At 42.8% G+C, this 22,849-nt stretch overlaps 1 protein-coding gene across 3 annotated transcripts in view; it reads left to right on the plus strand.

Annotated features, from left to right (window-relative positions):
• Positions 1 to 22,849, plus strand: part of LOC114248305 (MYG1 protein) — a 49,537-nt gene that overhangs the window by 11,558 nt on the left and 15,130 nt on the right. Inside the window, exon 5 of one of the 3 annotated variants that reach the window (XR_016323341.1) lies at positions 22,153 to 22,274. The exons of 1 other annotated variant lie outside the window; for it this stretch is intronic. The gene's annotated coding sequence lies outside the window, so the exon portion shown is untranslated. Of the gene's footprint in view, positions 1 to 146; positions 482 to 22,152; positions 22,275 to 22,849 lie in introns of those variants that run through there. One more of the 3 variants, XM_089728766.1, reaches the window with a different exon arrangement.

The following is a 22,849-nucleotide window of genomic DNA, read 5'->3' on the forward strand; positions in this document are numbered from 1 at the left end:
GAGTAACTTAAACTTGTAAACATTCTATCTATTAATAACTTACTAGTTGAAATACTGCCTTCACAAAATAAACTTTTTCTACTGGTGTGTACACATTTTTATAGTTTTTTTATGAACATATTGAGTACGTCTTTTATTTTATACAGTCTGTCATCAGTATCAGCAATTTGGTTGTTGGCGAAATAAACAAATTTTAGAATCAGCTCGAATCTATTCCGAGGCATAACAGTACGAGCTAGGGGTATACGAGGGCGGCACTGAAATTTTCGGGAATTAACGAAGTGACACAACATTACTATTTAAAAATGTATTTATTGCTTTTCGAAGTATTCTCCGCAGTATATTCTTTTTGTGTTATAAATAAATACCTAATTAAGTTAGCAGTTAAAATGATAACTTTGTTCCAATGTTTGTGCTAAATATAAATAATAGATAAATATGTTTATTTATAATAAAACAAAATAACAATTACATACAAAAAGGTTTTATTATCTTAATACTTCCAAGTTAAGACGGGAAGGAGCTACATCTCAACTTTATAAGTTTCTTTTACACTCTACAGAGTTCAAAAGTAGGCTTCTATTAGTTCTGTTCTATCCTTGCTATCTTTTACTTCCATAGTTTGAAGATCATCATCATCCATTGCTTGGAATGGTATTTGTACCTCTGCTGGGGTTTCTTGCAAATTATGAATTCTACAGATGTTGTGTAGAACTGCTGTAGCTATTATAACTTTCTGAATGTTTTCTAGTGATAAGCGCATAGATAATGAGATCACTAGAATACGTCGCTTCCATACACCGAAGGTTCTGTAAAAGATAATTATTGTTTAGTGTATTACTTGTATAATAAATACTTATATACATACATAGGCGGCACTGAAAATTTCGGGAATTAACGAAGTGACACAACATTACTATTTAAAAATGTGTTTATTGCTTTTCGAAGTATTCTCCGCGAAATTTGACATATTTTTCCATACGATGGAATCATTGAAGCAACCATTCCATTCGGAAGTTGGGGTCTCCAAAATCGCCGTTTTGTAGGCGTCCACAGCTTCTTCAGTTGATGAAAATCTCTGTCCACGCAATTTATTTTTATTTTAGGGAAAGTATAGAAATCTGGGTCTGCGGAGGGACTTCGGTTCCCTCTGTATTTTATACCGTATGTTCCATGTACCAGCATCTCGTTTTTACCGTCGCACCGCCCGCCACCGGAGTAGAGTTCATCCATACTACCTGGAGCCACTGCGGTCATCCACAGTGCGTTTCCAGAGATCTTTTTTGCCACGTACCATCCGGCTATGGAATGAGCTCCCCTCCACGGTGTTTCCCGAGCGCTATGACATGTCCTTCTTCAAACGAGGCTTGTGGATAGTATTAAGCGATAGGCAGCGGCTTGGCTCTGCCCCTGGCATTGCTAAAGTCCATGGGCGACGGTAACCACTCACCATCAGGTGGGCCGTATGCCCGTCTGCCTACAAAGGCAATAAAAAAAAAATCATTGGGGCTTAGGTCGGGGCTGTACGGCGGATGGTCTAATAATTCTATGTTTTCTTGCTCTAAAAACTCTTTTGTTCTGTACGCGATGTGAGAACTCGCATTGTCGTGATGGAGGATGATGCGGCGGTTGCAGTTCTCTTTACGGAGTTCAGATACGACCTGTGGCAAACAAATGCTAGCATACCATTCTGCATTAACCGTTCTTTGTCCCTCAAGAGGAATAGTCGTAACATGGCCGGTTTTGGAGACAAACGTGGCCACCATTTTTTTTTGCAACACTACGTGAACGAACAATTTTTGTTGGCTTTAACTCATTTTCGAACACCCGAACTCGTGACTGGTTTTTTGTTTCGGGTTCGTACGCGTATATCCAGGATTCGTCACCTGATACAATGTTGTATACAGCATTTGAGGATCCTGCGTGGAATCTTTCGAGAGTTCTGACGCACCAAGTAACGCGAGCCGCTTTTTGCTCTTCACAGAGCGAATGCGGTATCCATCGGGAAAACAACTTTTTTACACCTAATTGTTCATGCAAGATTATTTATATTTGACTCATGCCAATGTCTAAAGTTGCCTGAATTTCGCGGTATGTCACATGTCGATCTTCCTCAATCAGCTTACGCACAGCATCAACGTTTTCTTGGGTGACTGCAGTTTTTGGACGACCTTGACGGGGATCATCACTGAGCTTGACACGTCCACGTTGAAACTCAGCAAACCAGCGATAAATTGTGGTTTTGGATGGGGCTTCGTCACCAAATGCAGAAATCATCCGGTCAACACACTGTTTTTGTGTTAAACCACTTCGAAAGTCATAATAAATCATCGCTTTTGAATTTTCTCGACTCAATTCCATTTTCTCAACGACTAAACAAGTTTGACAAAACCTCGTGACAAGACCGAGAATCTTTTTTTAAATAAATAAATGGTATTCGATTTTTAAAACCAAGGAGTTTTCAATTAAAAAGATTTTAATATGACAGGAACAGTGGAAATATTCCATTCCCGATACTTTTAGTGCAGCCTTCGTATATTTATATCTTCGAGGTGGTCGCTCTTCCGGTATTGGCACTCAAGCCTTTAGACGTGGTTCACCAAAAAAAAAATTGTATTAGGATCGCAATTTTTTAACCTTGCAGTTACATTGTCAACCTAATTACTAATTAGTACCTATACAATTTATAGTTAAAATTAGGCAATTAATAATTTAATTTTATGAAATTCATTAGTTAATCGTTGAGGTTAGGGTTAGTTAAAGAAACTGCTTGATAATGTGTATACTTTACCTCTTTTCCAAATTACCTCCGCCAGTCGGCAGGTGTGATTGAATTTATAGCGTCCCGCGTAAGTTTTTCAATTTCATTTTTCGACTGGTTTACGTTATTGTCTGCCACCCTCTCTGTTCTTCCACCAAATTCCATATATATTCGATTGGATTTAGATCGCAATGATAGGGTGGCAGACGCAGAACTTCGAGGCCGTATGTGTTCAAAAGTTCGTCGACAACATATCTTTTTGGTGGTTTGATTCTTAGTATAATTTGATAAATTCCCTTTTGGTCATATTTTATTCAAAAGGCCACGTCATGAGCGCGTAGCCGTTCTTTCATTTCGTCCTTTAGAGATGCACTTATTGGAGCCTTTTCGCTTTAGGTCGAATGGTAGGGTGCGTTGTCAATGGCCACAATCCCATTTAATGGCAGATTTGGTATCAATTTTACAATTTTTAAAATACAAAGCCGTTTTGTAATTTTATTTGTGTTCATCTCATGGTGATAGTCTCCTATGGTGCTTTTGCATTTATACAGTGTCCCAAAAATAGCACGCCACAAAGATATTGGAAGTGGGCTAGCCCTAGGTATATTCCACACAAAAAAATGGAAGAAGAAAAGTCTCATGGATTTCGAGATATTAGAATATTTCGAATTTTTTGAAAATTACCCGATTTTTTCGTTCTATGTAACAAGATCATCACAAATACCTACTTAATGTTTATTTATTTTTTATTCTGAACTCATTACTGATCGTTTTTGGAGTAAAGTAAACCAATCATTGGTCGGTAATTGGTGTAATTGGTCACGCACCTAAGACGCCCTATCAAGCAATTCCGCATCCCTATCCGTCCTGTCAATCAAAGCATGGGCTGATGCGAACCATCGGAGCTCACTAGTCACCTTTCCGTGAATGTATGACACAGACATGTTACTTGCGGTTTACAAACTCGACAAACAAAAAATTTAATTAAATTAATCAAAGAAGTGCTCGAGCGAGGCCACCCAAAAATGTTCCAATTCCTAAGTATTTATGTAATCTAGGCGTCACCACTGTACCAGGGTATTCACTAAAGAACACCCCCTTAAATAAAAAATTAGACACAAAATTAAAATTAAAAATGATATGATAGCAAATTGCTGATACAAGTTTATGAATTAACACTCATACACCGTTGGCCTCTGGACTATAAATAGAAGCTAGTCATCAAGCAGGGCACAACCAGCAATCTACTACCACATAGCTCAAACAAGTAATCCAATTATATTCAAATTCCAAATGTGTTGCAGCTCACTAGACAATAGAAGTAGTAAGCGAGCTACAATCATACACAATTAACAAAAAATATGAAATTAATTTGTATTATTATTCAAATTGTTACACACTATACTCAAATAGATGTCGTAATATACAGTTATGATATGCAGAATTAATATAAAGCTGTAGAGTAATAGTATGAAAACAGCGGACCACTTTAGCTTTTGTGCGCTAGGTTGAACTTAGCTAGCGCATTATGCGCATTAGAAGCAAATGAACCCGTTTATTAATGTAAACACCTCGCTGCTGGGAGTATCCGTACACTATACAACCACTGTCGCACATTTTTAGCAGGATACGTAATAAAAGTAATTCAAATTCAAACATGGTTCGTTTTAATCATGATAACTAATTAACATTATCGTCATGTATTGTACAAAATTTTATTTTCATAATTTGATGTTATACTTATGAATAAGTATTGTAACCATGGTAAGCCTGGGTCGTGACACTATCTATTTCATCCATAACAACTTGTGCAATTTTTTGCAAAGGAGATATTTTTTCATGTGCGGCAACAACTTTGAAAAAAAACAGATCTTCACAAATTTTTTCTTGACTTTCGCTGCTTTGCAGGTTTATTGCAGTCCAACTTTCTTCCTTTCAATATCAGCGTCAACGTTTCTTTTCCAGTTCCATAAATTCCTGTCTTATGTCTTGTGAACAGTTACGTTTGGTGCTCGTATATTGTATACCTTAGATGATCCAGCTATTGACTGGGGAGTTGGAAACCGCTCATTGTCATTATCACTACATTTCCCATTAAAGCTGTGTCGATCGATGATTTGGTATAACCCAGGCCAATCGCGACCCGTTGGCGTAGTGGTATTTTGTATGCCAACACTGCATGAGGCAAGAAAATCTTAATTACACCAGCAATAGTGCATTCTTGGTACCCGTGAATTCACTCTCTAAGTGTTTTATTTAATTTTCTAAATTCTAACCTCTCCTTCATACTTCATCCGGGCTTAGGACCGGCAAAATTACATTTTTACAATTAATTAAATACATTTGTAATTAGAAAACAATAAACAAATATCAAAATAAAATAAGATATTCTGTACTAAAAAAAACAGTAATTTTGGCGTATTTATGAAGTTAGAATCAGGTGCTATTTACAATAATTATTTACATAGGTATTATTTACTAAACTTACAAGTATTTCAATTGTCCTTTCAAATGTTTACCACCATTGCCACTACACAGACGGCCAGGTTTAATTAAATTGTTTTTAACGAGAGAAGTACGCTTCTCTGTCTTTTCACTTTGTCAAAAGCGTCCAATATGCGCTGTTTGAATTGTTCGACACTAACCGGCTCACTTCTGTACACACGTCTCTTAATTTCACTCCAGAAAAAGAAGTCCATGGGTGTGAGGTCATGTGAGCGTGGAGGCCAAGCTACAGGCCCGCCTGGACAGATCCACTGGCTTCGAAACTCCGCTGTGAGAAATTCACAAAGCGCGCTATGGTAGTGCGGTGGCGCGCCGTCTTGTTGAAACCAGAGGCCTCGTAAGTTTGGCTATCGGGATATCATCCAACATTGATGAGACCATAGTCTGAAGTAAATTTAAATAATTTTCTCCGGTCAGACGTCCTTCTATGAAGTAAAGGCCGTTTAGTATTCCTGCCCAAACACACACTAAATCGGTGTTGGAAAAAGTGTTCCCTTGTTACATCGTTTCGAATTGACTACCAATGTTCATTATGTTGGTTAAATATTCCAATACGGGTAAACAAACATTCGTCGGAAAATAATACATTTGCTTCGGTATTGTTCAAAATCTAGGTGCAAAACGAAATCCTCGCTACATAATCAGCGGTGGTTAATTCCTGAGATTTCCTGTAGTGATATGGATGTAATCCAGATATAGTAACAATCTTCCAGGCACACGACTGGCTGATGTTAAACCGTCGTCATTTGCACTCCGCCGTGGATCTTCTTCAAAATACGCTAGTACATCGTCGTACAAATTTTGTGACAACGCCGGTCTTCCTTGTCCTTGACTATGTGATGGTGCGTGGAATAAACCGTGATCAAGTAAACGCTGGTAAGCATTTACCACGGTTCGCACATTTGGCTGTCGAGCGTTCGGGTACTCTTCCCTGTACATACGCAGAGTTGCACTCGCGTTTTCTCCACTCAAAAATTACGCACGAAGCATAGCTATATACTCCCGTGATGTGAACTGATAAGCCATCGCGTCAAGGAAAACGTAAACAAACAACTGTTGCAGCGAAAAAAAGCATGCGCACACTTTTGCTATCAATTTAGCACTGTTTTTTGTCGTTGCCGCGTGTCGGGGCGCGCCGCGGCCGCAGAGGGACAGGGGGTGGCGGGCGTGCTTCGACGCGAATTTGCCGGAATTTATCATCAAAGGAGCAGCGCCGCGTATAGTCCCCGGCACGTAACTTGGCAAGAGTCGCTAGATGCGCAGAAGTCGTTTTATAGGTCTCTTTGGGTGTCAAGCGGGACGCGGGGAAAGACGTAGCACCGTTCCGAGCGCGCGATTGGAGAGTCAGTCGACCCTCCCCTCCCGCACCGCGTCCACGTTCCGTTCGCTCCCGGTTACACATGTGCCTACAAAGTTGTAGAAACCCTTTGTTTATATTGAGTTTTTGTTACAAATTGTTATTATTGTTTTAAATTTAGTTTTTGTTACGAGTGTTATTGTTTTAAGTTTGTTTGCAATGCCAGGACCAAATACCAATGACCATATAGTCGATTCAGTCACTGAGCGTTTTATTATTTACACCAGTGACGACAGCGACTCTTCGTTATGTCGACGATGAGGAGTCAACTCCTTCCACCAGCTCAGGTGCTACCATAAATTTAATCCAAGGGGTAGTACTATTAGTAAATGATAGTGACGACGGCGACACATCATTTTTAATATTAAGTATATTTTATTAATTATACTTCTAAACTTTTAATTGTATTTTATTTATAACACCTATAACACTTCACGAATTCCTCCTCTCTTTTCTTTAACTTTCTTCTAAACACACAGGCTTAAAAATAAATTATGGCAAATAAAAAATTTCATAAAATAAAATAAAATTATATGCGGGCATAAAAATGACCATTTTTTTGTTGCAATGTGCACTATGCGCAACATTACCCCCACTACACCAAAACCTTGCCAACTTACGTGCCGCTTACTATAGGTAATCAAACGCCGCCGCACGTTTGAGTTATTACACATAGTACCTACTATCTAAGGACGCGTGTCGGTCATTGATTTAGTTTAGCATTTAACAATTATTACGTATTTTTGTGGACAGTTTTGGGACTTAGTGTTTTTCTTATTTTATAACTACACAAATATGATTAGTTAAAGATACTCAGAGCCCAGTTAATTTTTTTGTACTAATTTAAAAATAGCGGTATATAGTGAAAGAACAAAAATAATACAAGATAAATTTTGTTATATTTATAGGAAAATAAATAAATAAATAAGACGCCATGTTGCAAACGTGCGAGGTTAGCTCAGAATGGTTTGAGATCCTCGCGCTCCGCATTGTTTGCTACTTGACGGTCACGCAGTCACTCCGGCCACTTGTATGAATGTGCTATGGCTTGAATTGCCCGCGTGCTCAACGCGCCATACGACTCGCGCCACTTGCCGCGCTCGCGTGCCCACAACGGACGCTCAAATAAGGTTTCATATCTTTAAGTATGCCACGCCGCGACCGCCCCGCGCCCCCGTTTTCAGTCTGAGCAGAGTTAATAAATATTTAGTAAAAGTTAGTGAAATGAACAAACCCAATTATCTTTGCAAATGATAAAACGATGATGCAAGTTGAAGAATGATAATTTTTTAACAAAAACAGACAATCATGCAAACAGAAAGAAATAGGTAAAAATGAACAAACAACGTCAAAAGCCAAGAATAAAAAACAGCATCAACTATCAAAATAGCAAGTATAGGTTTTGAAGTCGTCGTGGCCTAAATGATAAGACGTCCAGTGCAATCGTAATCCGATGCAACAATGTTCGAATCCCGCAGGCGGGTACCAATTTTTCAATAAAAATAAAACCCGCAAAATTTTAGTATGCGTAATTACTGGTGGTAGGACCTCTTGTCAGTCCGCACGGCTAGGTACCACCACCCCGCCTATTTCTGCCGTGAAGCAGTAATGCGTTTCGGTTTGAAGGGCGAGGCAGCCGTTGTAACTATACTGAGACCTTAGAACTTATATCTCAAGGTGGATGGCGCATTTACGTTGTAGATATCTATGGGCTCCAGTAACTACTTAACACCAGGTGGGCCATGAGCTCGACCATCCATCTAAACGATAAAAAAAGGTAATGAGTATATCCGTTGGATAATCTTGTAAATGTCATATTATGAATGAATATCAATGATTATATACCAGGTATGGATTTACCTAAAAGGCGTCGAGAAAAATAAAACACAATTGTGTAGTTTATTCACTTTCAATTATTATTAAAATGTCGTCCAGGAAGACTTCAAGGGGAACAATACTATCTTGATACGTAGCCCAGCTAAGGTACCATATAATAGTCATAACATGAACGCAGCAGCCTACAGTTCGTCTGCCTACAATACAATTACAATAATTCATGATAATAGCTTCCCTTCCTATACGAGAGCTGTCGACTAAGATATTAACGAAATAAGTTTTCCGACTTATGTGTCGGGATTGTATGCGACCCTTAAACAGGTACGACGTATTGGAAGCCGACAGCTCTCGAAGAAGGCTGCTACTGACCTGCTTACACACTTCTATATTAAAATAATTATTTCCTCTAATATGTTCACCATAGTAGGAGCGTGCCTTCTTTATTTGATATGTTCCTAAAGAAATTAATATTAATTCCTTGGAGAGCTGGGAAAATTGTTTAGATTATCATTCTGCACTGTAATACTTTCAAAATTAGCTCGACGCTTATTATAATTATTTCTAGCTTCTAAATCAGCTAATTCATTTTCTTCATGTATCTATTTATTTATAGTATTATCTCCCCGGCATCTGCACGAATTGAAACTTATTTAAAAGTGAAGCAGCCACCTCAAAATCTTTCATGAAACTTGTACTGGCTACATTAAAATAATTTCGTCGTACTAACTTGAAATCACGTTTGAACCTACCGTTAAAAACTTCCACCATCCAACGGCATATGGTGACTGCCCTGGATTAATAGCCTAACTAGTTGATAGCTGTTTTACCCTCCTCTAAAGAAGCAAACACATGTAAATGCTATAGATTGGTGCAACAAAGGTAGTGAGTCACGAAGGACTCTATCTAATATAATTTAAGCATCACCTGGACGGAAATATTCTTTTAGAGGTCTTCCATTCGCAAATTCTTTTTTCATGATTTCAGCATCAGTATGGGCCCAAAACATCGATAAAACAATCAGTACAAAGAATTAAAAATGGTTTTACCAGATTCCTGTATTTGTGCAAGCTATATTTTTTCTGTTATAAATAATTTCAGCTCTTCTCAAACTAACAATGAGTTCCATCAAACATAGCTATTGGTCTGTCAACACCTTCAAAGCTACCAAATAATGTGTTTGGTATTGCAAGATTCCGTTCTATAATTTGTTGTCTATTTAAATTTTTCAAACCTAAATTTCTTAGTACAAAATACTCTGTGCGTTATTCTCTCACTTTTTATAACCACTTTTCTAATGTTGGCCTAGATACTTTTAATAAAGTTGCCAACCTTTCATTGAAGTGCCCTGTTCTAAGTTTCATAAGATAAGCGGCCAGACCTTAGGTTGCTTTTGGCATTTCCAATAACCGAGGAACTTAAGTGAAAAACTGATCGAACTATGCTTTGTTTAATCCAGTCCATGTACAACATGGCCTCCCATGTTATTTATGTTTTCAAAATGAAGTAATCCATCATCTACAACTTCTTTTATGGACAACATGTCCTGAATATGTTTTGCAGTAAAATTCTGAACATAATGAGATAACCAAACCAATAACCAAATGTTCGTCACAGAGACGGTTATTTTCAGAGATGAAATATTTATATTGATTAAATAACATTTTTCTAGTAGAAAGTGGGACTCTGTATCTTTTTGTTCTCCTGCATCCTTCGATGAAGCAGCACCTACTTTCAGATTGAGGAGCTCTTATGTATTCTGGCAAAACAATAGTAAGTTCCGGTTGGTTGTTTCTAACCTCCTCATTGAGAGACATTAGGAACATCTTGTTCTTGAGGTCTGTTTTGTTGGGATGTAGTCGACGGGCCCGAGACCATATGGACTGCAGCTCTGCCCGCAGCCATCCAATAAGTATGACGTATGCGACTTGCTGCTTGTATCTACAACAACATACATAATCAGACCTGAAATTTACTAAGATAATTAATTTGTGGTTAGCACCTATTATGAAAAGTGCAGTAAACAATATTTTAAACTATAGTTAAATACTTACAGTTTGAGGTATAATCCAATCTTGTATAACTATAAATTCTTGATTCACGGTTTGAGTTTGTATGAAATAGATGATTGGCATGTAATGCAAGAGAGCGCCCACAGCGGAAGCAAACGTTACGGTGCCAAAGAGTCTTATTTGTTTATCATGTTCATCAATATGTAGACTTTGAGCCAAGTCCCAGCATGCTTGACAGATTCACATAAAAATCTCCTGCAAGGATCACAGGCCGCTCACAATAGTCAATTTCTAGTAACGTCTGACCGACGACCGCTAGATGGGTCAACCGCTCCGCCATGCTCTGGATCAACAGGTCCTGAGCTCTGGCGGAGTGATTGAGGTTGCCCTGAAGAATCTTGTACGGGCGCCTGTCATGGTTGGTCGTCCATCGGTGTCGCCGTAGCCGTACCGGGCCGACTCCGCTGCTTTTCTTCGGCGGTGTTCCTCTTCTCTCTTCTCTGTTTCGGGGGCTTGGCGCAAGCCTTGCCCCCGGAGACGTGCGCTGCAGGCCTACCGGCGCCGGCGCAGATCGTGCAGTGCGAGGTGAGCGCGCAGCCCGTGGACTTGTGGCCGGTCTGGCTGCAACGGTAGCACTCACAACGGCGGTCCACCGACGATAGGCAGCGGGCACTCACGTGGCCCAGTTCGTGGCACCGGTAGCACTGCAGGCGCCTCGCCTCGAGGAGTTGTGCGCGAAGGACACTCCACCCGATCCGCAGCTTGTCGACGGCCAGTATTTTCTTTACGCCCGCTATGGGGCATCACCAGGACCTGCCCCATGCCTCCGAGGCCCTGTTTTATTTCACCGACCTTAACAGTGTCGGGGGGGCATTCTCCGATTCTGGCGACTTCAGCGCCAACCTCTTCTCGGCATATTGAATCGTCGAGGCCGCTTAATCTGACAGCGGCTGTTATTGTCGGCCTCGACACGACGATGTCTTCGACGGGCAGGATCTCACGGAGTTTCTGTGCTAACAGGTTAGCCTTTTCGTTTTGATCGGCTCCGTCGGTGACCAGGACCTTCGTTCCCGTTACCGCGGAGCGTACTGGATAGGTATGCCCAGGCTTGCGGGGTCAATTTTGGCCCTGGCCTCTGCGAGAACCGACCTGTACGTGTTGCCACGCTCTACGGCCTCCGGCTGCAGTTTGATTATGACCGCCTGCGAGCGCGTTGGCCGGAGCCGTTTCTTCTTCTCCTTCGAGGGGGTGGAGCGGGCACGGTGCCGGTCGCCGTCGCCGTCCTAGGCTTGGCGCCTCTTCGGGCCACCGTGGTCCAGGCCTCGGTCAGAGCAGCCGGGGCGGGGGGGAACGTCCGTGGTTCAAGGGGAGCCTGCTGCTGTCTGCTTTTCGGCACCTTCTTCTTTTTCTTCGGGCCGCCGCCGTTGGGTGCCGCCGTCGCGACCGCAGCTGTTGGTGCGGGCGTCGGCATTGGTTCTGCTGCCGGTGGTGGTGTCGGCGTCCTTTCTTGCGCGCGGCTCCTCCTGTGGTCTGCGGCCAGGGGTGACCTCAGTCTAGGCTCCGGTGGTAGCCGTGCTTCTATCCCTGTGAGGCGCGCGTCCAGCATCGTGCCGACGGCACGCATGCAGCGGTTCCTCCTCGTTGTCGCTCCGTTAGATCGGGACGGGGGCGGGGACGGCTGCTGATCCCACGGCCTGGGCCAGGCGCGTCATCTCCGACCTCATGTTTACGATCGCGTTCTTGAGGTGCAGGATCTCGGCCTCCTGCCTCCTGCAGAGCCCTGCAGCCTTTTCGCCGTCGGCAGTCCGTTCTGCCATCTCTTCTTTGGCCTCTCGGATGGCGACGGCCATCTCCTTCAGGGCACGTTGATATGTGCCCTTCAGGTTTCCGGATTTGGCCGCGATTGCTAGCACCATCTTCACGGACTCTTCTAGCCTGCGTTCGGGGTCGGGTGTTGGCTCCCCCGTGCTGCCCGCGGCGGGCGTCTTCCTCACCCGCAGCTTCCGGACGCTCTCCGTGATCTCTTTCTCAGCGCGCAGCGCCATCTCGCGCTGGGCCTTCACGTACGCCTCCTTGGCGGCCGCGAGGCCAACGTACTGCCCTGTTGTGAGTGGTCGTCCCCTGTCCCTTTTGGATGGGGTCTTGGAGGCAGCTCTTCCGACTGAGCACGGTGTCTTCCCCGGAGCTGCTCTCTGAGCACTCCGTGCTGGAGCCCTTCAGCCTCTTCCTTCAGCTTCTGGTCAGCGACGAGTGGCCCGAGCTGGCCGTCGCCATACTATCGTCCGACAGGACGTTTACAAACTCGTTGTCCTTCACCCTCCTCAACTCTCTTTATTTTCTCCGTCCTTCACGGACCTTACTTCTTTTTCTCCGTCCTTCGCGGACACTACCTCCGTCCTTCACTGACCTTACTTCTTTTTCTCCGTCCTTCGCGGACACCCTACCTCCGTCCTTCACGGACCTCTTCGGTCAGTTATTGCCCCCCCCTTCCCCCCAGAAGACGAAGGGCAGCGTGCGGCCGATCGCTCGGCCGCACGGAGCGATTCTCCCCCCGCGGAGCGGGAGGTACCCTCTTGAGGTAAATCATTTTTGTAACTGAACATTTCCATTATTTACTTTCCTGTTTTTATTAGCCAGGGGTACGGTCCCCGGGAACGCCGTCGCGACTGATCTCCCACCAGCCATGCATCCCATCGCCGGGCGCCAGAGCTTAAGATTGGGGTATTTTTTAGAAGTTTACGTCCTCTCGGTACCGTGCCTCGCGGCAGCGGCCCCCGTCCCCCACGCGGTGAGGATTACGGGTTGGCCGGCGGCCCGCCGAGTGCAACGAGCAGCACGACAAACCACCGCCCGACGCTCGAGTGAGCACCAATCCACGAGGCCACGCCGGTATATTGCTACATACGAATGCACGGGACGTCTTATCCTTTGGACCACGACGACTGTGAGAATCTTGCTGACTGACACAGTAATTTTTTAATCTTCCATAAACCCATACATCCAAGGGCTGGAGCTTATGTGAGCAGTATGGTGGAAAGGAGAGTAACACTACATTATTGTCTTTGGCTGTTTCAATCACTTCAATATCCAAATGCGAAGTATGACTGTCTAATAATAAGAGCTCAGGATCGGATGAAGATGGTTTCACATAATCTATAAAATGTTTCATAAAAATTTTGAATTCTCGCCCGTCATCCAGCTAGTTGAGCTACCTGTACCAATCGAACCAGGTGGTCCATCGCGAACAAAATATTCTCTATATTTCATTCGGGGAAAGATGAACATACAAGGCACCGGATTTCCCACTGCATTTACCGCGATGCAGAGAGTCACAAGAGTCCCTCTTTCGGATGATGTAATAAAACGAACTTGCTTAGAAACTTTTGCAGCTAAAATTTTTCTGGGTTTCAGCACCGTTGTGACACCTGTTCCGTCCACGTTCCATATACGTGATGCAGAAAATGTATATCTCTCTAATACGTCAGTCAACTTAAAAAAGAAATTGTCAACATTCGTTTTATTGTCAGGAATTCTACACCTGCCTCTTTATTGTCAAGCCACGATTTGGCCGCGTACCCACCTAGCGCATGGGCTCGCGAGCCACATTCGGGCGAGCGGTTCGGCCGAGGCTGGCTCGCGAGGCAGCCTCGTAGTTTACCAGAAACATCGAGGCGGGGCTCGCGAGGCAAGCCGAGCCATCAGTTCTACCGAGCAATTTAAAATGGACAGTCGTGTATTTTCAGCTGCAGCTATTTTCCTAGCTGCTTAGTGTTTAAAGAAACGAAAACAGTCACGTATCAAGAAAAAACCTAGATGCTTCTGGATTACAAAAGTTTATGAGCGTCGCCACCAATATGGAAATAGATTACTTGGAGATTTAATATACTTAGTGTGGCCATAAATACTGTTAGAAACTGGAAAACAAAAAAAAATATATGGCAAATAACATTCATTACTTTTACAGTGTATTAGTTTAAGACATAAATATAAAACAATTTAAAGTGTAAAAAGCTTATTCTAAGTGGTCTCCATTGGCTGCAATACAGTCTTTTAACCGTTGAGGCCAGTTATCAATAGAAGCACGCACTCTTTCCATGGGAAAAATTTTCACTGCCAATCGTACGGATTGTTTTAGGGACTCCAAATTATCATGGCGTTTACAGCAAGCCGTACTCTCTAAAACTGACCATAAATCAATTTCCAGCGGATTAAGATCGGGACTAGACGACGGCCAGTCTTCAGCTCTGATGAAGTCCGAAACGTTTGTTTCCAACAAGACTGCGTAGACCGAGCTTTATGACCTGGTGCCGAGTCTTGCTGGAAGGACCATTCTTGATTATTGAACATGGAGTTGTTAAAGGGCTTCACTACCTTCTCAAGAATGGTATCTTGATACACCTGCGTCGATGTTTTGATACCTTTTTCACAAAAGTATGGCTCAGTCACTCCTTCATAGCTAATACCCCACCAAACCATCACTGAGGTCGGATAGTGCCCACGTTGCACTCTATCGACTAACTGGGAAACTTCCTTAGAGCTTTGAGCATAAATGCGGTCATTTTGTTTGTTAAAATGTTGCTCAATTGTAAAAATTGTCTCATCCGTAAACAAACATTTTCTATGACCTCCCTTTGCGTACCGCTTCAGTAATTGTTTCGATTTTACCACCCTATTCTCTTTTAAATTATCAGTTAAGAAATGACCAGTGCGTCTCTTATAGGCTGCAAGTCCTAAGTCATCTTTTAAAATACGCGACATGGTTCTAGGTGCTAGCTTCATCTCCCGAGATAAATGCCCGTATCTTTAGACGTTTCGTAAAATAGTCCTCCACTCTTAACTCATCCGATGATGCTCGAGAATTCCCTCCAAACTTACTCGAGTTTGGTATTTTTAGTCGACCATTACAATATTCCTCAACTGTCCTCGAGTGAGGTAATAATGATGAAAATTTGATCAAGCTAGCATCAAACCCATAGAGTTCTGTAGTCTATGGTCATTGTTTAATGTCAAAGTCAAGCTGCCGCTGTCTGTTTGACACTAGATGAACTTGTTTGATGTTTTGGTTGCTGAGTTATTCGTAAATATGTGTGCGTGCGGTAAATCTGAAAGTGTATTATTTATTTTCTAACCTATTATTATTTTAGATTTCGGATCCGGCTTTGTATTTTTATTCGCCGCTTTTGTGTGATTTTGGTCGCATCGTGCTGTTGAAGTGCTTTTCCACAACCACCAGTTTATTATTATATAAATAAAACTTATAATCGCATTGACTTTATTTATCAGGTAGTAAGCAAAATATGAATCTTATGTAGGTAAATAAAATAAAGAGTTTCAAATGTCTAACTTCGAACTATTTACTTTATTAATAAATATTATCAAAATTAAATTATCAAAATATGCGGGAATCATGAACAGATCCAGGCCATTACAACATTAACATATATTTCCATTTGCGGTCCACATACTATTTGGACATTGATAGAAAACCAGCCTTGAGGAACATTCAAGGTACGTCGCGACGTACCTTGACTTGACAGTTCGCTTACTTCACTCCGGTTAGGAAAATTTTCCAAGGACGTTTGAGTGGAGTTTATTTTTACGACTAATCATACCAAAACGCGCGTTGGAGGTTGAGTCGAGTCGAGTTAGGCTCGTGTAAACGACTAAAGATACGGGTGAAAATCTTTTGCTTTCGGACAGGATTTTTTCGAATTCTTTCCCTTACTGCTTTGACCACCACTACGTGGACGGCCAGATATTTTTCTGTCACAAACAGAGGAGGTCTCATTGCACCTATTAATAGCCCGGTACCCAAACATTTTACTATAACCAAGCGTATGGAGAGTTTTAAAAATTGCATTTGGCTCCATACCTACTTTGTGTAATGCAATCACAGCGATTCGGTTCTCTCTATCACCCCACTCCATTTTAATATCGCAAAATATTATACAATGTATTGGCGCCAAAATGAGAAAACTCAATAAGCAATCATATAAAAAAGACAGATTCCAAATTCAAATGTAATATTTTGTTTATTTTTAATTGTAACAGTATTTATGGCCAGACTAAGTATGATCAGACTGTACATAATTTTACACGAATGTCCGTACAAGACTTCGAAAATTTGTGCTTATTGTTGTCTGTTAAAATCAAAAAGTGCGATATAAAATATAGAGAGGCAATCACTGTGAATGAACGAGTTTTAATAACTTTAAAGATTTTTAGCAACCGGATATTCTTATAGCAGCTTGCAATATTTATTTCGAGTATCGAAGCAGAGTATCTCAAGAAAAGTTCCAGAAGTTTGCCTTTTGTTTGTATTAATTGCAGAAAGTTGCAATTAATACAAACAAAAGATTGTCTTCTGTAACACATCCTACACGTGCCCACATCTTACAAATGACACACTCAACCCATTCTTTATTTAAATCTGTGTAAGCTTCACCACATACCAGACAATATCACTCTTCTGAATCAGATTCTGAATCAATATAAAATCTTTTTTTTAGCTCTGTACTCCGGTTTTATTTTTTGTTGATTTACCTTTGCTTTACCCGTTCCCCTTTCCTTATTCTTTAATGTTATCACCTTTTTTCTGTGTTTTCTTCATCTTTTCATCATATTCCTTTTGTAAAGCTTCTTTTTCAGGAGTGTCCGTCATCAATATTATAGATTTTCTTTTGCGTCTGCTATTGGTATTAGGTTTTCTTGGTAGCGTCTTTGATAGAGAACTAATCTTCGATGGAGAAAAAGGTTTTTGTAGACTAGAGCAACTCGGAGCTATTTCGGTCGCAGTTTCGATTTGGCTTATAATTTCCGTGGTGCTGATATCTAATTAAGCAGCAGAATCTAATAGTTCTGGATTTTCAAGATTCAAAAATAAATTTTCTGTGACATTTCGACATCTGGCTCTTGTGTAGGATTAAAAAATATGTGTGTGACTTTATAATATGACATAAACTTAATAAATGTGTGTGAAAAAGGACTGACTTTTTTACTTACCGACTTGATTTTTTTCTTAAACTGGTTTTCCATCAAAGTTCTCAATCACTTGGGCACAAATAATTAACTGCTGTTAGTATAACTGCTCGAGCAGTTAATTTATATGAAATTATTATGAGAGTTAGTTTGACAGCACTGCCTAACGGCCTGTAAGAACGATACGAAAACCCTCGTAAAATGCGATCTTCACTGACTGACGCGGCTTGAGCTGAAAGTAGATAGATAGACTCCTGCGCGAGAAAGATATGCAAGTTGGCAGGATTGTAGAGCAAGATGCCTTCCGTTCCACAGTTTGAAAAGTGTGGGTCGTCGCTGGAAATCGCGAGATAATCCACATTTATTTTGAAAATTTCACAAAATAGCACTTTTTTGTCAATTGGAGTTTTTGTTTTTTTTTGTCTAAACTCTAATATAAGATCGGTTGGTAGGAATACTACTCTATGATCATATCAACATCACTATCAGATGATATGGACCTCTTTGATCTGATGGGTAAAGGTGCCCCGGTAAGGTGAGGGTGGGATGCACTCGGGGCTGACGGACAAAACACTTCTCTCCCTGTTGTTTTTGTGGCATATGACGTAATTACTCGTATCGACTCTTCGAGTCTCCCAACACTTCTTTCTAATCGAGTCCCTATATCTGAATTGATGTTTGGTGAAGTCGCTGAGTTACCTCTAGAGTCCTGTTTGCCTTCATCTTTCTTGGTTTCCCTGATTGTCTGGATAATCGATGCTTTAAGATCGTGATAACTTAGATAGTCAATGGGGGTCTCTGTTGTTCCAATTGTTACACCCTGCTTTTCCCATCTTTGGTTGATAAACGGGATCATTGTCTGATTGAGTGAGTGCCAAGCTTGGTCTGGGTCAGAGTTCTTAAGATTATTCCATTGTCTAGGATAAGATGATCGGTCAGTAATGTACAAGCTGTTTAAGTATTTGTAGCGGAGCGTCCCTATGAAGAGAGTCTGAGGGCATGGTGTTCTGGGGAGAGCTGGGAAATTTATTGATTGTTCACTTGCGATAGGATCAGGTAACAGTTCGTCATCGTAGTCCTCACTGACTTCTTTCCCCATGCCGGAGTTTGCACCTTCTGGAGGTTCGGAAGTCTCAGGATTCCTCTCGCTGGATGTCCCTGGAGTGGGAAATGGTTCTCTCGTCTCGGATTGATCTGGCTTATCGATTCCTGAGTCCTTTCTAAGAGATGTGAACAAGTTAGTATCCCCCATCTTCCTTGTTTTGGATTTCAAGTATGTATGTATATACTCTCCCACAAGTTTTTTTACTTTGGCCCGGGTGTATGTTGGTTTTTTCTGAACTTCTTCCAGCACAGTTTCTCTGCGATCAGGGTCAGCGCTAAAGATTCCTTCATGACTGCCGCGTCTATCAGGAATGTGTCTTTTTTTTTCAGGAATGTGGCCTGCCATTAAGTTCTTATGCGTGTTAGTAACACGATGATCGGGATATCGCTCAGGTTGCAACCCGTCGCCACCCTGGGACCTGGAGGCGGAGGCGCTCGCTGCCGATTACCGGTGGCGTAGCGACCTTCGCTCTAGGGGGGAAGGGCGCCCCGGCGAAGGAGTAGTTCGAGCGCGGAGGCTCCAATCTCGACGGTCCGTGCTGGAGGCGTGGTCTCGCCGCTTGGCGGACCCGTCGGCCGGCCTCCGTACCGTCGAGGCGGTCCGCCCGGTTCTCGCGGACTGGGTGGGCCGCGACCGCGGATGCCTCACCTTCCGGCTGACGCAAATGTTGACCGGCCACGGTTGTTTTGGCCGGTACCTTTTCAAAATAGCCGGAAGGGAACCGACGGCGCAGTGCCACCACTGCGCTGACCGCGACGAGGAAGACACAGCGGAACACACATTGGCGCGTTGCTCTGGATTTGACGAGCAACGCGCCGCCCTCGTCGCGGTCATTGGAGAGGACCTCTCGCTGCCGCGCGTCGTGGCTACGATGCTCGGCAGCGACGCGTCCTGGAAGGCGATGCTCGACTTCTGCGAGTCCACCATATCGCAGAAGGAGGCGGCGGAGCGAGAGAGGGAGAGCTCTTCCCTTTCCGCACCGATCCGTCGCCGTCGAGCCGGGGGCCGGAGGCGGGAATACGCCCGTACGTCCCGGCCCCTGTAGGTGGCGGCCTCCCCCCGGTGAAGGTCAAGGGGCGACCTGAGGGGGTGAGGTCGCGCGGCGCGCTACCAGCACTCTAGCGCGCTGCCGTGGAGTGATTAGAGCGACCGGTCGACGGTGTATCGCGTCCCGACCCGGCAGGCTGGTTCTGGTCCAGCGGGGTATTCCGGGACACCAGCGGCACCGTCTGGGCGGCCCGACGGGCTGCCGTACCGAGACGGCCGACGTTTCAGAGCCTTCGATTCGCCTCGAAGGCTCCGTCGGCTGGGCGTCCTTGGGGTGAGCCGCGCCGTCTGGTTGTAGTGTTGACCGCGGTAGCCCCCCTACCTCATCCGGGTTCTGACCTCGGACGGGATCGGACGTCGGGTGTAAGAGTGCAGGGGAGTCGTTTAGTGGGTGGGTCCTAAAATCCTAGGGCCCGCGGTCTGCTCACAACACCATGCAGATCTTTGAGTCTCACATACCCCGCGCGCCCCTCTTGCGCGGGGACCTCGTAGGAGGTTCGGCCCTCTACCCGAAAAAAAAAAAAAAAAAAACCCGTCGCGACGTTGAAGCTGTGCGCGATACCGTCGCGCTGCTTCACGTTATCCCATTTTGGTACTAGAATAACGGGTGCTGTCCATGCTCTTCGATTATATCATTACTAATCATTTCATCAAGTTTTTCCCTAAGTTATTTTTGTCGAGCTGGTGACAATCTGTAGGGTTTAACACTAATAGGCAGATGTGTTCCTGTGTCTATTCTATGTACTGCGTACGGTGTGGGATTTCTGTTTTTATTTTTATGTCCCTATATTCACGGAGTAAGTAGGTCGTTGAAAACTACTAGTTCTTCTTTTATGAACACAGAGGCTTCGTGAGGTTTCAAATAAATGTCGAAAGAATACATGTTTATAGGATTTATTGGTGAATAAGTAATGAGAGGATCAACACTAGATGCTGCATTGGCTGGTTCACGTGGTCGTACTGGTCGTGGCGGTGTGCCCTGTTTTACCAATTCATAACGGGGCCTCTTGATTGATTGCGTGCTCACATTGCAGGTCAACGATCTAGCCGCTTTTTATGGAACTATGTCGCTTGACAATCTTATGAACTGATATTTTTGTTTTAGATCATCCAAGAAGTACCAACTCGTTGGGTTGAATTTAAAATAATCCCAAATTTCTGCAAACAATCTATACTCAGCAGAATTTTGTTGTCTTTTGCTTCTGGCATTGCAGAAGATGTGATAGGTAAAACTCGTCCTCCTACCACAACATCCACTGTAGCAGTCAATAATTTCGTTATACGTTTGGTACCATCAGCGAGGTTGACGTCAGCTGTTTTTTTTTTCTGTTTAGTACCTTGATATACTAGTGTCTTGTACAAATGTGTACCTGCCATGCTAGTTCTAGCTGCGGTATCTAATGTGTGCGTAGCGATGGTCGCCTTTCACGTTGATTTTAACAGTTGGTATCTTGGCATTATTAATAGTAAAATAGGGCGTAAAATGACACTGGCTTTGGCGACGTTTCAATTTTTACATGTATCGCAGTTGCTGCGAAATACCCCTGGTGCTCTACAACAGAAACATAGCAGGTTATTTGTACTCTTTTGCTTGGGGACCTATTTTTTCTCATTACTTCGACAATCGTTTACGGCAAACTTCTTGAAGATGGCCCTTCTTACCATAGTACGAGCATCTTTTTGGCTGCTTCCTCTCAATACCCGTGCGCAGGCAGAAATAATGCATCAATATTTTCGTTGGTTTGCTTCTTCGAAAACTATTCGAGGTATACTTCATGCGGCTGCATTTTTGGGGCAAAGGCACTTCTGATCGCGCCTAAAGCTTGACTCCACTTTTTATCTCACCTTTGACGCCACTCCACCACATAGCTGCTTGTCCTATTAGTAGCAGTATTAATCTTTCGAGTGCGTGTCTCCGTCATTGATTTTTCTTGTAGATAGTGATGTTTGTGATAAACTCTTCTACTTTATTATGGTTTCTTTCTTCGTCGTACCTTATTGTGCAACGAGCGAAACTACTTTTGTGTTGGTTACCTTCGTTTGTAATTGACAACTTGTTAATGAGTGTCGTGAATTGCTCCTGCGTCATAACCATTAGCTCGGGTTTTTCTTCTGACATTTTATGAGGGTAGATTCCAATTCTTCCAAATCTTAATTTTATGAGGGTAGATTCGTGGTAGAATTTTTGCCGTTGGGCGCCAATAAGATGTTGCCAGAGGAATTAAAATGGCTGTTGTCTGATTAAATATTATTCATTATTCAACTTTATTCATTCATATAACAAATTATACAAAAATATACGAATACGTAGATATTTAGGTAAACATACAAATTCCTAAGGGTTGTTCTGAGAAGGGACTGTGGGACTACCGCGTTCCTTAACCTCTTAAATGATTTTCTGAGGGCTACGAGGCTACCGTTCAGATCAAGCTTGGACAAACGAGTGGACTGCGGGGCTATCGCATTCGTCGCCGTCTAGCTGTCGAATTCTATAATTGTCGTTGGGTCTTCGTGTCTCCTTACGGGAAATATCGCTCCCTTACCTGATTCCCAGGTCCTGTATCCTGCGCTGTGGGCGAGATCGGCGCGCCTGGCTCGCAGCGGGGACGACACACTCGCAGTCGGGGGTTTCGGATTTGCACAACACGAGCTCTCCTGGACACGTCCAACTGCTAGGTAACCCAGAACGGAATGAATCCTTCCATAATTGGCGGGTTGCGTCCTCTTATATAGTAAGCCAGACATGGAAGCGCATTGCCTGGAGGGCGGTCGTCGGGAGCATACCTAACAGTATGTTATGATAGAAGATTATTTAAACGACACATCACTCACATCATATTTCTACTTTACACCGCTACATAATCACACGTCTATCATAAATGCGAAAGTAACTGCCTGTCTTTCTAAGGTAGAACTGCACTTATGAACCTGCTTGGACTTCAAGAAAAAGAAGGTAACTTTGTCACAAATGATATTCACTTACTTTTACTTACAGAATCTACTTTTGCTTACAGAAATAAAAATTGTAAATATTTTAAATTATTTATTTTGAGAATTCACTTTGTACTTTTTCTGCAAGCTAATAATAATCTTCTTCGCTTCAATAACAAAGAAGATTGCCCATTCTTCTATGGGCCGCCGTTGCGCATTTTTTTTTGTATGTTAGCATAAATTTTATATAAGAGAAGGGATATATCGTACTTTCAAAGGAAATAAAAATTATCCATTTATTTTGTGGGGTTTTTTGACTT

Source organism: Bombyx mandarina, chromosome 07, assembly GCF_030267445.1.
Source record: "Bombyx mandarina strain Sakado chromosome 07, ASM3026744v2".
Classification (NCBI taxonomy): domain Eukaryota; kingdom Metazoa; phylum Arthropoda; class Insecta; order Lepidoptera; family Bombycidae; genus Bombyx; species Bombyx mandarina.